A 13,351-nucleotide genomic window follows, 5' to 3' on the forward strand; every position below is an offset into this window, starting at 1 on the left:
CATTCTCAGGAATTCAAAAAGTCCAAAGGGCGTGATGACCGCCGTCTTGGGGACATCCTGCGGGCGGACGGGCACCTGATGGTAACCGCGCACCAGGTCCACCTTTGAAAAGACGGCGGCGCCAGCCAGGTGGGCGGTGAAATCCTGAATGTGCAGTACCGGGTACCGGTCGGGGGTGGTGGCGTTATTCAAGCGACGGAAATCACCACACGGACGCCAACCGCCATCAGCCTTGGTCACCATGTGCAGGGGGGAGGCCCACGGACTTTTAGAACGGCGTACGATGCCGAGGCACTCCATGGTGGCAAACTCCTCCCTGGCGATCGCGAGCTTGGCAGAGTCCAGGCGGCGGGCCCGTGCATAGACCGGGGGGCCAACCGTGGTGATGTAGTGCTCCACACCATGCTTAGCCACAGCCGATGAAAACGTTGGCGTGGTGATGTCAGGAAACTCAGCCAGCAGGCGTTGATACAGGTCCCCGGTGGCAAACGTGTTCGCAAGACAAAGCCCCCCCACCCCCCCAGCGTGCAGGGGAACGAAGCAAAAGAGAGGGCGTCGATCAGGCGGCAGTTCGTAACATCCACCAGCAGTCTGTATGCGCAGAGGAAATCCGCCCCCAGGAGTGGCGTAGACACGGCAGCCATGACGAAATCCCAACCAAAACGCCGGCCGCCAAAACACACATCCACATACCTCGTGCCGTAGGTACGAATGGGTGTGCCGTTGGCGGCGTCCATCGGGGGGCCATGGCCGCCAGCCATAGTGTCCACAGGCGTTGCCGGCAGGATGCTGCGCTGAGCCCCAGAATCAACCAGCAGCCGCCGGCCGGACAAGGTGTCAGTGACGAACAACAGCCTGCAGTCCCGACCAGCGCTCACAGCTGTTAATGAGCGCTGGCCCGGGCTTTTCCCGGGGCCCCAAAACTGCAAGGCTGGCGACACTGCTTGGCTTTGGCCCCGAACCTGGCGTGGTAGTAACACCACCCGTCGTCATTCTGTCGGCGGGCGGTCACAGCGGCTGCGGTGTCCGGGTCGTATCCCTGCGGCGGAAACGGGGCCGATGTGTGCTGGGGGGGCAACAGCGCATGAACAAACTGCTGCCTGTTGGCGAGGAAAATCCTGTCGGCCTCTACAGCCACCGCCCGGTAGTCCTTGGAGGCAAAGAGGGGTGAGCTGGCCAGTGCGGTGCGCACGGGTGCTGGAAGCTGCCGCAGGAAGATGTGGGCGAAAAGGAAGGAGGGATCCGCCGAGCCCAGCACAGCCAGCATCCTCTCCATCAACTCGGACGGCTTGCCGTCGCCCAGGCCGTTCAGGGAAAGCAGGCGGTCCGCCTTCTCCAGCTCCGACAGTTCAAAAAGGTTCACGAGGAACGCCTTGAGCGCGTCGTACTTGCCGACAGCTGGAGGAGCCTCCAACCGCGCCATACACCTGGCCGTCGTCGAGGCATCTAAGGCTGCTACCACGTGGAAATACTTAGTCACGTCCTGTGTTATTCCTCTCAGCTGGAACTGGGCTTCGATATGCTGGAACCACGACCGTGGGTTGTTCTGCCAGAAGTCCGGTAACTTGACGGTGGCAGCATAGATAGCGCCGACGTTCGCCGCGTCGATAGCCGCACCGCCAGCGGCGGCCGGCGCCGCGGCGGGCGCGTTGTTATCACCGTCGATGTGAAACATTTTACAGTCGTATCCAACTCGCGTCGGGGGTCACCAATTGTGGAGTATGTAAATGATGAGACAAGAGACGGAGATGGGTCGAGTCAGCTTTACTCTCCACTTCCAAACAAACGAGTGATACTCGCACATGAGTTCAAATCGAAACTGACGTAAACCGGAACCGTTTATCTTAAAGGTACAGTCCCTTGAATGTGAATGTCTCACACAGTAATTGTGGGTCACCACAGTAGCACATTTTTATTAGATTTAATCCAAAACAGTTTGCTCCTGGTTTGGAGCCGGCTGGCGTTTTTTACTCCCTCCCTCCCTCCCGATCCCCAGCCCAGTAAAACCATCTCTTAATGGCATCCCCAATCTGCACATCTGTTGCGGTTGAGCAGGATGGATTGTGCCTCACTGCATCTGAAATTGAAGACATACACAAAGAATGTTTGTGTTTGTGATTTTAACAGATATAACTGGATTTAAACAGCAATACTGTAATGCATGCTACAATCTTCTTCCCTATGCAAAGTTCCAACTGTAAGCATTGTCAATAGATCTCATCATGTGGGAGATAGGTGCATGCTCTGAGGCTGTGGCTAACCCTGTGTGTTGTCTCCTAGAAACATTTCAAAAGTGCTTTGAGCTCAGTTCAGACTGATGGTTTCAGCCTGATAGAATCCGCATAGGTGCAGGAGTCTTTGGAGAAGAGTTATCAGAGACTAGAACAGGATGCTTTTGATAAACATTGATGAACAGTTAAAATGCTTACCCATCACTACTGCCTTCAGGTGTAGATTTTCAAATGAAATCTTTCCATTCATCCCCCGCCATGAGATGTTCTTGGCGAGGTCATTTTTGATGGCCTGTTTCAAAATGCGCCACACAGTATCTTTGGCATCAGCTCCCCCTGCCAATCCAAGAGTGATAACCTGTACAAATAAAAAACAAGAACCAGTAGCATTATTTATCCAAAAGAAAAGTAGCCTACCATTATTTGTTAAATCATTCAGCATTACCCTTAATTATACCACGGTCTGGGGGAATACTCGATTCTGATTTGCTGTAGGGTGTGCATTAACTCCTGATGTACGGACAGATAAGTAGTTACGTCAAATTGTCTGTTCACAGTTCTCAATTAATGCGCTAGCTGGCGATCGTATCAGCCTGTCTTTATAACGAGAGTTAAAACGAATTGTGAAAAATGAAGTAAACTGTAACACAACACGGTATATGCTTTAGACCAGTCATACTCAAGTAGCGGCCCGCGGGCCTTTTGTGGCCCGCGGGGTGTCTATTAATGGCCCTCGAGCTGTTATGAAAAGTTTTTTTAATTATAAAAAAAAAAAAAAAAAAAAAAAAAAAAAAATCGTGCTGGGCGCTCTTATTTTGAAACCGCGCGCCGCGATCTCAATACGAGGCTGGGGGTTGCAACAATAAACAGATAGCACTCCAGCCCACAGACCGCTCCAGCCCTCCCAAACTCGAGGCAGACAGTCCATCTCAGCAGCAGGCCGATTTAGGGTCGTTTTAGACGCAGAGACGTAAGCACGTAATTTACACAAGGGACTTGTTTTAGACAAGTTTTGATTTACGGTTCCTTTAAGGTTCCTTAAGGATTGCGAGTGTTGCAAGGGGATTCTCCGCCAGAACAGTAGGGGGAGCAACGAACGAATCTGTGGACGTGGAAGTGGAAATCGCTGGCTTGTTTATATTTATAATTATCATAATTCGTTCTTGTGTTTTCTTCTTCTCCTTCTTCAAAATTCTTCATTCGCTTCTGTCACAGCCTTTTAAAAATGGCGCTATTATGCTGTAAAACCGGAAATGTGAGACTCCTGAAAGGATGTGGTTAGCTGGCCAATCACAGTCTTTGCGAGCTGCGTAGGGCCGTAGTGTTGCATAGTCAGGAATTTTGGCCGATGCACTTAAGCACGTAAGGGGGGATATTTTTCCAGCGCAAGGGGGGGTTATGTATCTTACGTGCTTACGAGTTACGTCTAAAACAGAGCATATATCAGTCACACGTATACCGACCGGCCCCTTGAGTCACTGAAATTTTTTTTTGTGGCCCCTCATCATTACTACTTGAGTACCCCTGCTTTAGACCCTAGAGTATTACGTTAGCTCTCTGGCTTATAGCTGAGCGGACTAGAATACCTCCCGTTGCCAAGTCGTAGCTAAGGTCGGTCCTATTTACTGGAGGAGTGAACAACGTTTCCGTTGCTTAAGAACCTTACGGGAGGATAATCCTGGTCCAGGTATTAGTCAACCCCTCAGGCGTTACCAGGGAAACAAAGTTATGGCTTGTGAAAAACGTCATATTTGGATTGTAAAACGCTTGAAAATATAAATGAATGGTCTTAATTTGCGCAACCGTACCGACGCAGAGGCGTCCATTAATTCCCGATAATGGACACCTCGTCGGGCATTATCCCTTACATGTTTCCCACAGACAGAAAGCAATGTGTGGTGAGTGAGGCGGAGTGGGACCCCTTTTCAGCCCGGGGGATTCAGGCCCATACCGCCCCCCTGCGCAGAAGTCAGACAATGAACGACGCCGAGTCCTGACGGGGGGGGGGGGGGGGGGGGGAGAGAGACGAGTAGTCCTGAAGGCCTGGTTCTAACGGCCGTGTTTCATATTAATCGCATCGTTTTTCGTGTGTGAACGAGAATGTCAGGGAGAAAGAGTGCTATGAGGTGATGAATGAACGGAACGATATTTATATTTAAATATCGCAAAAAAAAGAAGCGGAATCAATTAGGTGCTCAGTGTTGATTCTGTGGCGCAGTGCCACACATTATTCTATGTATGGGAAACAAAGGAAATCAAAAGCAGCTCACCAATTCTTGACGAAGTTCCCGCTGGCTTGCCAGGTCGCCCTCCAGGACCTCCAGAGCCTGTTTATCCACTAGTGGAAAATAGGCAGTATGCCTGGAGGTGGTGGACATCCTCTGACCTCCCTGGCTGTTTCTGTAGAGGTCTTGGATCATCCGAATCATGGTCTTTTGCTGGTCCATCAGTATTTGTTGGTTAACCAACAGGTCACGCAGAAGAGCTGAAAAAGAAAAAAATAAACATTTAGTAGGCCTATAAAAAGGCAGTTTTAAATCCTCAACGCATGTATTTTTGTATGTACATTCATATTTATTGATGTATGTGTCTATTTATCTATTCTATTCCAAGGATATATACTCATATATATATATCACTCATATATCAATCGAAGGCTGGAGGAGTGTAACACATTAATTCTTACTTCCACACATTTGATCGCAGCCTCCCTTCTGAGTCCCTGACCCTGGACTGACAGACTGGCCCTGATAAGGTGTCCCTACCATCACCTCCTCTGACCCTGTCTCTGCCACGTCACCTCCACCATAACTCACGCCAATTGCTTGGCGAAGGGTTGACCCCAGGGTCATTAAGTGCTGGAGCCGGGCATAAAAATATATTGTTATTATGAATTGCTATTATTTCAACTTTCAACTTAATTTTCAATTCTGATTGCCTAGTTTATTAGTGAACAACAATTTACTTATTTTATCATCTATCATCTCCACTAAAAAAGGCAAATGAAATTACTTCTGCAATTCGACTACCTGAAAACCCTGAGGCTGCTCATTGTTCACAGGGACCTCATAACACCCACTTTGAGTGGGCTGCGCTAGTATGAAGCGCCTGAAGTTGGACGGTCCAGCGATAGCAGGGGCCTCAGGGAGGATTGGGAAGGCCTGTTTCTTTGGAGGACTGCAGGGGTCTTGACTTTCAAAGTCCGATCGGACGTGTCTACTTGGCCTTTATTAGAGACAGACAAAACAAAAGACAAATACATGAGTTCATAAAGAGACTGGCTTTGCACAAATATGTTGGAACAAAAGGCCCTAAAAGCATAAAAGTCATACTTGATTTTTCTTTTGGGTCTCCGGTATGTTGTTGGGTCTTCGACCTCTGATGCCAAATCCGTCTGGTTTTGAGCCAGTGGCAGCTTCTGTCGACACTCCAGATAGTTATCTGTTGAACAGAACTCGAATTTAGGATTGTATTTATTGATATCATGACTGATCAGTTAATTATATAAGTATACATACCTGAAGAAAAAAAAACCCTGGCATTGTCAAATAGAGGCCAGTTATCCTGGGGCTCTTCCAGCTGCCTTATGGCCCGATTGACTCCCTCAGCCTTGTGGGGGGGCCACCTGCACGCCCCATTATTGTACCATTGCGTTGGCACAACCTCCACCTCCTCGGAATTGTCAAAGCAGACAACGGAAAACATAGCTGGTCTTCTGCATGAGAACAAAAATCACACTCTGTTAACCCGTTTAACCCTACTGCCTTGCCTGCCTAACCTACACACATTTAACAACAAGAACGATTCCAAAATAACTGAACATATTGACAAATCAGAAAATGCATGTTTGTGTGTGTGTGTGTGTGTGTGTGTGTGTGTGTGTGTTTGTGTGTGCGTGCGTAACAGCCTCTCGCGAATGATGTTCTGCTCTCGCGCGCGAATTTAGTTTTGGCACTATGGGGGAGGGAACCAAGGGAGGTTGGGCTTTTCTATGATTGGCCGTTTCTGAAGCGCGATATTTGATTGACAGCCCTCCTCTCATTCAATTCTGAATTGTACAGTAAATGAAACGATAGTTACGTATTGTAACTCTAGATTCTATGATACTAGGCGCAGCCTTTTAAGTGTCGGCCTCATTGTCCTTTAAATAGCTGAAGAAAAGCTAAGTTTATTGGGAACAGAACGACCGCCGGCGGCGCCCGACTATATCTGCGAAATGCGGACGTCGTTGAGGCACGCCACACGCGGACGTAATTGAGGCCCACGCTGTTGGTGGGAAAAAATTTCAGTGCTACGGCTCACGCCTAGGGATAACCCAATAGCGATAGCCTTAAAAGGCTGCACCTATACTCATAGAATCTAGAGTTACAGTACGCAACTATCGTTTCAGCCATTTACTGTACAAATCAGAATTGAATGAGAGGAGGGCTGTCAATCAAATATCGCGCTTCAGAAACGGCTAATCATAGGAAAGCCCGCCCTGCCTTGGTTCCCTCATGGACATAATAAAGGATGGACCACGGACTGGAAAATGGCCGCCCATTCATTCCTATGCAAACCTGCTCAGTGGCGCATGGCTACATACCGGAGCGATTTGCTTCCGCGTTATGTGGCCAAGACACGTGACCTATTCCGTGACGTACCGGATGCAGAGATCTTCTTCTTCTTCTAGTTTAGTGGCGGATCATAGTTTTCCCCCATATACCGCGACCTACTGGACTACTACACAGGAGTTTGTGACAAGGACGTTGACAAGGACAAGGACGTTGGCAAATCATACTTTAAATCATACAAATAAATTCAAAGAAAAAACCAAACTAACGAAACAAAATAAACAAAATAAAACAAACTAACAAAAGAAATGAATAAATAAAAATAAGAAATATATATACTTAAGGTTAAATTCTTCTAATTAGGTTAGTATCTTTTAGCTAATTTATCAGCAATTTCATTGCCATATATTCCATGGTGGGCTGGAATCCAACAGAACTGAATAACTAAACCAAGGCTTATAATATTTAAAAGAAGATGCTTTACCAAATCACCAAATCTTCACGTATTGAATTATTTGTTATAAAACTTAGTATCTACAACCCATCTAAGAGCGGTGATTATTGTGGCCATCTCGATTGAGTATACTGATAAAGTCACCCACTCTATATCCATATCCTTTTTCAAATTCTGGAATATATATGCCAATACCACATTGTCCTTTGGGATCTTTAGAACCATCTGTAAATATATTCAGATATCCATCGAATTAAGTATTTAAATAACTTGAGCAGGCATTAGCAAAACTTTGCTTGGTGAGATGCTCGCTTTTTCGAAATGGAATAAGATGCAGCTGGGTAGGCGCTGAGAGGTGATGCATGAGGCATGATGGTGGCACGGCAGACAAGTAGAGGAGCATGATGGACTGGGATCTGATGAGGACCTTGTCTTTTACCTAAAAGACAAGGTTCATTTCTCCAATAGGGGAAATGACATTTTTTTAAAAAGCATTTCACAGTCTCTTGAAGCGATAATCCAGAGTGGGTGAAACTGACACTTTTAGGGCCAATGCCTTCAGCCTTCTCCACTCTGAATTGTAATTTCAACAGTTTTCAATACTGTAAGATATAATCCAGGTCCTTAATCTTTATTCGATGATGCTCTTCTCTGCGTATTTGATAAATCAGTAATTATAACCTTTTTGGTAATCATTTGCGTTTATCACACTGTTCATTCATTTCACTGTTCTTCCTCTCATTCCTTTCCTTACTTCTTAGGCTACCTGTCTTTGTTTCCCCTTCCACTCTTCTGCCCCAGTCAAACAGCCAAAAAAAGTGTTTGGTTAAAATTTGGGGTGGGGGGTCTTTTAATAAAAGCTTTTTATATTGTAACACTTGGTTCAAATCCTATTTCTTACACATGCAGCCATTTGGACACCATTCTATGATAGCTGATAACCAAGGTACACACTGTAATACTATAATCAAAAGGACATACAGGCAGTTCAAATAAAAAGAGATAGAACTTTATTGATCTGGAAACTTCATAAATATGTAAGATTGCTCCATATAATACCATAGTAACATAGTAAACGTATGTAGGCCTAAAAAATTCAGTTCAATGTTATTGCTTAAGAAACAGATTCCTTCTGTTTACTAACTATTTTACGAAGAATGCAATCAATAATTTCTATAAAAGTAAATGTTTACATATCGACCAGCAACGAAGTTGGAGTAGCCTACCCAAATATTGAATTGTAATACACCAACATTGTCAACTGTGATACATAGCTAACCATAACCCTGTCATACATAGCTAAACAAGCAAATGAAAATGAAATACCTACCAACGCAACTGAAATGTTAATATTAGACAATTAACAATATTATGAATCATCTCCCATAATCATTCAGGTAATCAATACGTCCGTGCCTGTTACAGCTATTTCAATGATGTGTGTTATATATCCGTGTTCAACGCCATTCATGTTAAGTAAAAGGACAAATCTCAGACTTTGGAAGTTAATGGAGTTAATGGAAGTTAATTCGGAATTTAATTTAATTCGGAAGTTAATGGAGCCGTGCACTTCAAAATAGGTCCATAGCAAGGAGCCGTTTGTTTCAGTACGGCTCCTTTCAGCTGCCCACCCAACATCAACTGCTAATAAAACGCTTGAGGAGGCGTTTTGAAAAGAAAAAACTTACATTTTTTTAGAACAGGGTAGAAAGATAATTATGAGCCTTTGATTGATATCCAGACATTTTTTGCGGAGACACAATCCTGTTCCCCACTTGTATTGGAGTGGACGGCGATATCTACTTCTGGGCCACATGAAAAGACGGACCCCCGTCCACTCCCAGCTAAAACAGCTGCAATACCAGGTTTGGCCTCTGAGCACGGGTGGATTGCGGAAGTATATGCCTATCCTGGGGGCCTGGGTTCCCTCCCCATAGTGCCAAAACTAAATTCGCGCACGAGAGCAGAACATCATTCGCGAGAGGCTGTTATTGCGCGCGCAGAGGTAATTTGCGCGCGCGCAGAGATCATTTGCGCGCTCGCAGTTAATATCTACGCGTGTGAAATAATATAATGCGCCCGAATGCATCTTTTATCACATTATTGAATTATGGCGCTAATGTGTCGCCATAGCCGCCGGCCCTCCACTGCGCGTCGGGCCGAACAACGCCCTTTAACAGTGGTATAATGAGCACATACCACAGCCTGTCGTGATCTTTTGCTTAATTCTATTCCGCATATAAATCTATACGTATCAGATGTGTCCATGTAAAGTTAAACGCGGCTACTGTTGAGCCTACAATTTATTTTAACTGTCTCTGCATATTTCCCACGGTCCCACCGGTATAGCGCGTACTCATTAGCCTAGCCTGCTCGACTTTAATCAACATAGTTTTCGAAGGTAGCGCGGATAGACTCGGGATTTACCATAGCCTATTCTAATACACATTTATACACTTTAAATGCAAGGCGTATTATCCACAAGAAATAGGCTAGAATATATTCTAGCTAGAGAGGAAATATTTATAATGATCGGCTCGCTGCATTTGCCTGCTCTATATCCAACCGACCTACATACATTTAGTAATTTAGCAGAAGCTTTAACGTACAGTAGGCTATAAGCTATTAAATGTAACGCTGTGGAGTGCATGACCAGGGCGTTTCAAACAGATAAAACGACTGAGTAACTTGATGTGATAAATAAAAATACATTTTTTAGAAAGAGAATAAATGTAGGCTATGCAACTTACCTTAAGGTATCACGCCGGCAAACTGATGTTGGAGGGCTCTTCTCTGGGCATAAATCTTCAAAATTCCCGGGCTTGGCGCAGCCTTAAGGCAAGCCAGATAGATGCCAAAGCGCAGCCGTAAGTCATGAAATGCATTCCCGCTCATCACCTTGTCGGCAGGTTAACCAGACATAAGCCATAAGCGCACCCAAAGTCATGACCTGCAGTCCCGCACATCACTTTGTCGGCTGGTTAACCAGACATGAGCCATAACTCAGCCAGAATAACGTGGCGCCCTTTATTTATTATGGCAGATCATAATTAAGCCACAGGTCTCCCACACATCTTATAGAGGAGCTTCTCATGTGCCAAAACAAGCCCAAAGAGGCCAAATGTATGCCTAAACAAAGCCAAAATGATTTGCTATCAGGTAAGTTGGTTTGGTTATTATCACCGGTTTGTCTCTCACGCTGGACAGTTTTTACCAGTGATGCTACTTGGCCTGCAAGCTCCCTGATTGCTGTGTTGTTCTCATCCATTTTTTAAATAGGCGGTTTTCTTTAGTTGGTTTGCTATGTTTAGCTACATTTTGTAGCAGCAGCTCATCACTACTTTTATCATCCCGCAGATACATTCTAATTTCTGCTCTTATGCTGTCGTTTGACAAGCCTGTCATGATGGACTGTGAACACTGAAGATTTCCAGCGATTTGAACGCACCAAGAGACAGAGAGACGGCACAGAGGGGGAAGCAGTTTCTTATAAATTAACAAGAATTAATTCACAAGAGTAGTTCAGTTGATTACATATTGATTACAGATAAATGGTTTTGTTTTGAGGAGGAGGTGAGAATGAAACATATCTAAATCCAGTGTCAACGAGTCATCTTTATTAAAGAATTCATTATGTATCTAAAAAAATCCAAAAAAAAAATCCAAAACAGGGCCATCTTTATGGGTGATACTTTATGGGTGTTCATAAATTCGCACCAATACCAGCTGCAACCGGACGTGGGGTGGGACTCTGTAGGGAGTGCTGGAGTGTGTGTATTATGAGGTTGTGGAACAGGCTGTTGAGGATGGATGACAACAGAGGGGCCAAAAAGGTGTTTGAATGTGACATGCATAAAAGTGGATGATGGGCAAGTGACATGTATGATTTATATGTGGGATTGGGTTGTGGGGATGTTTTAACGGACTAAGTTGTAATGGATCTTAAAATAGGTAAATAACTAATATCCTTCAAAAAGAGAGAGACCTGGTTCTCTGAAGTAAGGTGTCTGCCTAAGCTGCGTACATTTTGTCAAATTAAACAAATTAAACAGAAAACTATATTTTGTATAACTTGTCTAAGAGAAAGAGGGCCCTATGTGTTCAAATTAGGTCAGGAATTCTCCCTCTACACATTGAATGAAGCCGGTGGGTGGGCACCAGTGAGGAGAATAAGCTGTGTCATTTTTGTTAGCGCGATGAAATTGAAAATGAAATTCATTTTATTTTGAATTGTCTGTTTTATCATGATATGCGATTACGTTTATTCAAGAAAGTCGATGTAAAAGAAGTTCATTATATGTGTGATGCAGATATGTTAGCTCATTCATGATTCATGTATAGATGTTATACTATTTTAATTATTCATTTCATATATAAATGTTGAACTTTATTCAGGAATGCATATTATATAAATGTTATACTTTATTAAATTATTCATTATAAGTAGATACTTTTATAATATTGTTATTGATCATATTATCATATTATTTGACACCTTTAACGCAGCATTGGAATCCCTTTCTTCACGTCGAACCCTAGAATCAGGATATTAGAATAAAAATCGGAAGGACTTGGTGGATATTACAAATAGCCAACCATCGTTTTTTAAGACCTCAAAGACATTTTAGAAGGAGGATTCAGCTTATTAATATGATGAATAAATATGATTAGATCAAGAAAAAATGAGACCCAGCATCTACCATCCCTAACACGATGAAGTCACGTCCTGTGTATTAGAAAAATAACGCTAATGTTACTTCCTGTTGCTCAGCAATGAGAAAGAGATGGTGATTATAGCGGTTTCCTCTCCTGGTCATAACGAGACGGCTCGCCAGTGATTACGCTCGTGCTTACGCGTGTTCCCAACAGCGACCATTCATGTGCACTTGGGAAACAACAGGTGTTGTGTCGAGATCTGTTTCCCCGTCGAGATGTGTTTCCAGTAGTCCCCGCCCCCGTCCGAAATTACCCGAAGAGCGAAGGAAGCGCGCGTACACAAAAAGCTCGCCCACGAGCTGCTGTGCTCGTACCACAGAGGCACTTTGGAGAGAGCTAAGGTTCAAAACTGACTTTCTTTAGCGAGTTTCATCTGAAGATGTTGTATTGTAGATTTCTATCAATAAAAAATATTATTTTTGTGAGAGACTTTTCATTTTGAATGTTATGGACTTTTGGAAGGAAGTGTGCTCATTCATAATACTGTCAGATACTGTTCCCCCTCTGTTCCATAGGAAAGGAGGCTCACACATCTTTGAAATTCCTACTGCTGACTTATTTCCCCACAACAGATAAGTGTTGTGATTTTCAGGCTGATATCACTAAATTTGACCATTTAGAACAGGTGGAACGCATCCTGACAGTAATATTCCAAGCTGTCAGGATGCGATTCCAAACACCTGTTTGGAATCTAAAAGTACTTCACAGCAGGGTTTTTGTTACACGATAAAAACCAGTCAGAACTTAGTAGGATCAGTTTCAAGTTTGCATGCCTTTATTTCCTTGATGCCTATCCCCTACCCCCTGTTGCTTATTTATGAGAAGCACGTACAGTATTGCCACTGTATGGAAGGCAACACTTCCCCGTATCTAGGGCTTGTTTACCAGTACACAACGTTTAAAACTGAGCAACGTCATGCCAACAGACGTTACAAAGTCAATCAATAGTAAAGTATGTGATAAGATGGTTGTTTCTTTTATATTGAGTAAAACGTTCATGTTCCGCCATGTTCATACGCGTCACTAGGTAACCATACGTCACCAACTCTGGTATCAAAATTTGGCCCGAGTTGCCGAACAGAAGTAGAATCATAACAGCGTCATGAGGGGTCATTCACGCGAACTTTACAATAATTTTTAGCAATGTGAACGCACCATATAACGAACAGCGCTTTGTTCTCTGGAAGCTGTCATGCCTCAGTGGCTGATGAGCGCCACCACCCTGAGAGCTGCCCTGAGGCGGTGCAGTCCTCCGTTAGGTCCTCACTGTCAGGAGCACAGCTGCTCCACCAGCACCCGGGCGTCCGCCTTGCGTCCAAACCTCAGCTTCCAGGACTCCGGGGGTCCGGGACCTGGAGGGCCGTGGGGGTCTTCTCCTGCAGCACCGGACACCACCT

General features: G+C 44.6%; 1 long non-coding RNA gene across 3 annotated transcripts; it reads right to left on the reverse strand.

The window, feature by feature from the left end:
• Positions 1 to 1,990: 1,990 nt before the first annotated feature.
• Positions 1,991 to 10,047, reverse strand: LOC115540053 (uncharacterized). Of its 3 annotated transcripts, XR_003976104.1 has the most exons (7): positions 9,989 to 10,047; positions 5,750 to 5,946; positions 5,564 to 5,672; positions 5,261 to 5,456; positions 4,502 to 4,716; positions 2,430 to 2,567; positions 1,991 to 2,077 (listed from the first exon to the last, which is right to left on the reverse strand). It is a non-coding gene; the product is annotated as an uncharacterized LOC115540053 (long non-coding RNA). The 3 variants fall into 3 exon arrangements; XR_003976105.1 differs by lacking the exon at positions 9,989 to 10,047 and having other exon boundaries at positions 2,430 to 2,589; positions 5,750 to 6,093; XR_003976103.1 differs by lacking the exon at positions 9,989 to 10,047 and having other exon boundaries at positions 5,750 to 6,091.
• Between the last annotated feature and the right edge of the window lie 3,304 nt (positions 10,048 to 13,351).

This window comes from Gadus morhua, chromosome 3, assembly GCF_902167405.1.
Source record: "Gadus morhua chromosome 3, gadMor3.0, whole genome shotgun sequence".
In the NCBI taxonomy this organism is placed as follows: Eukaryota; Metazoa; Chordata; class Actinopteri; order Gadiformes; family Gadidae; genus Gadus; species Gadus morhua.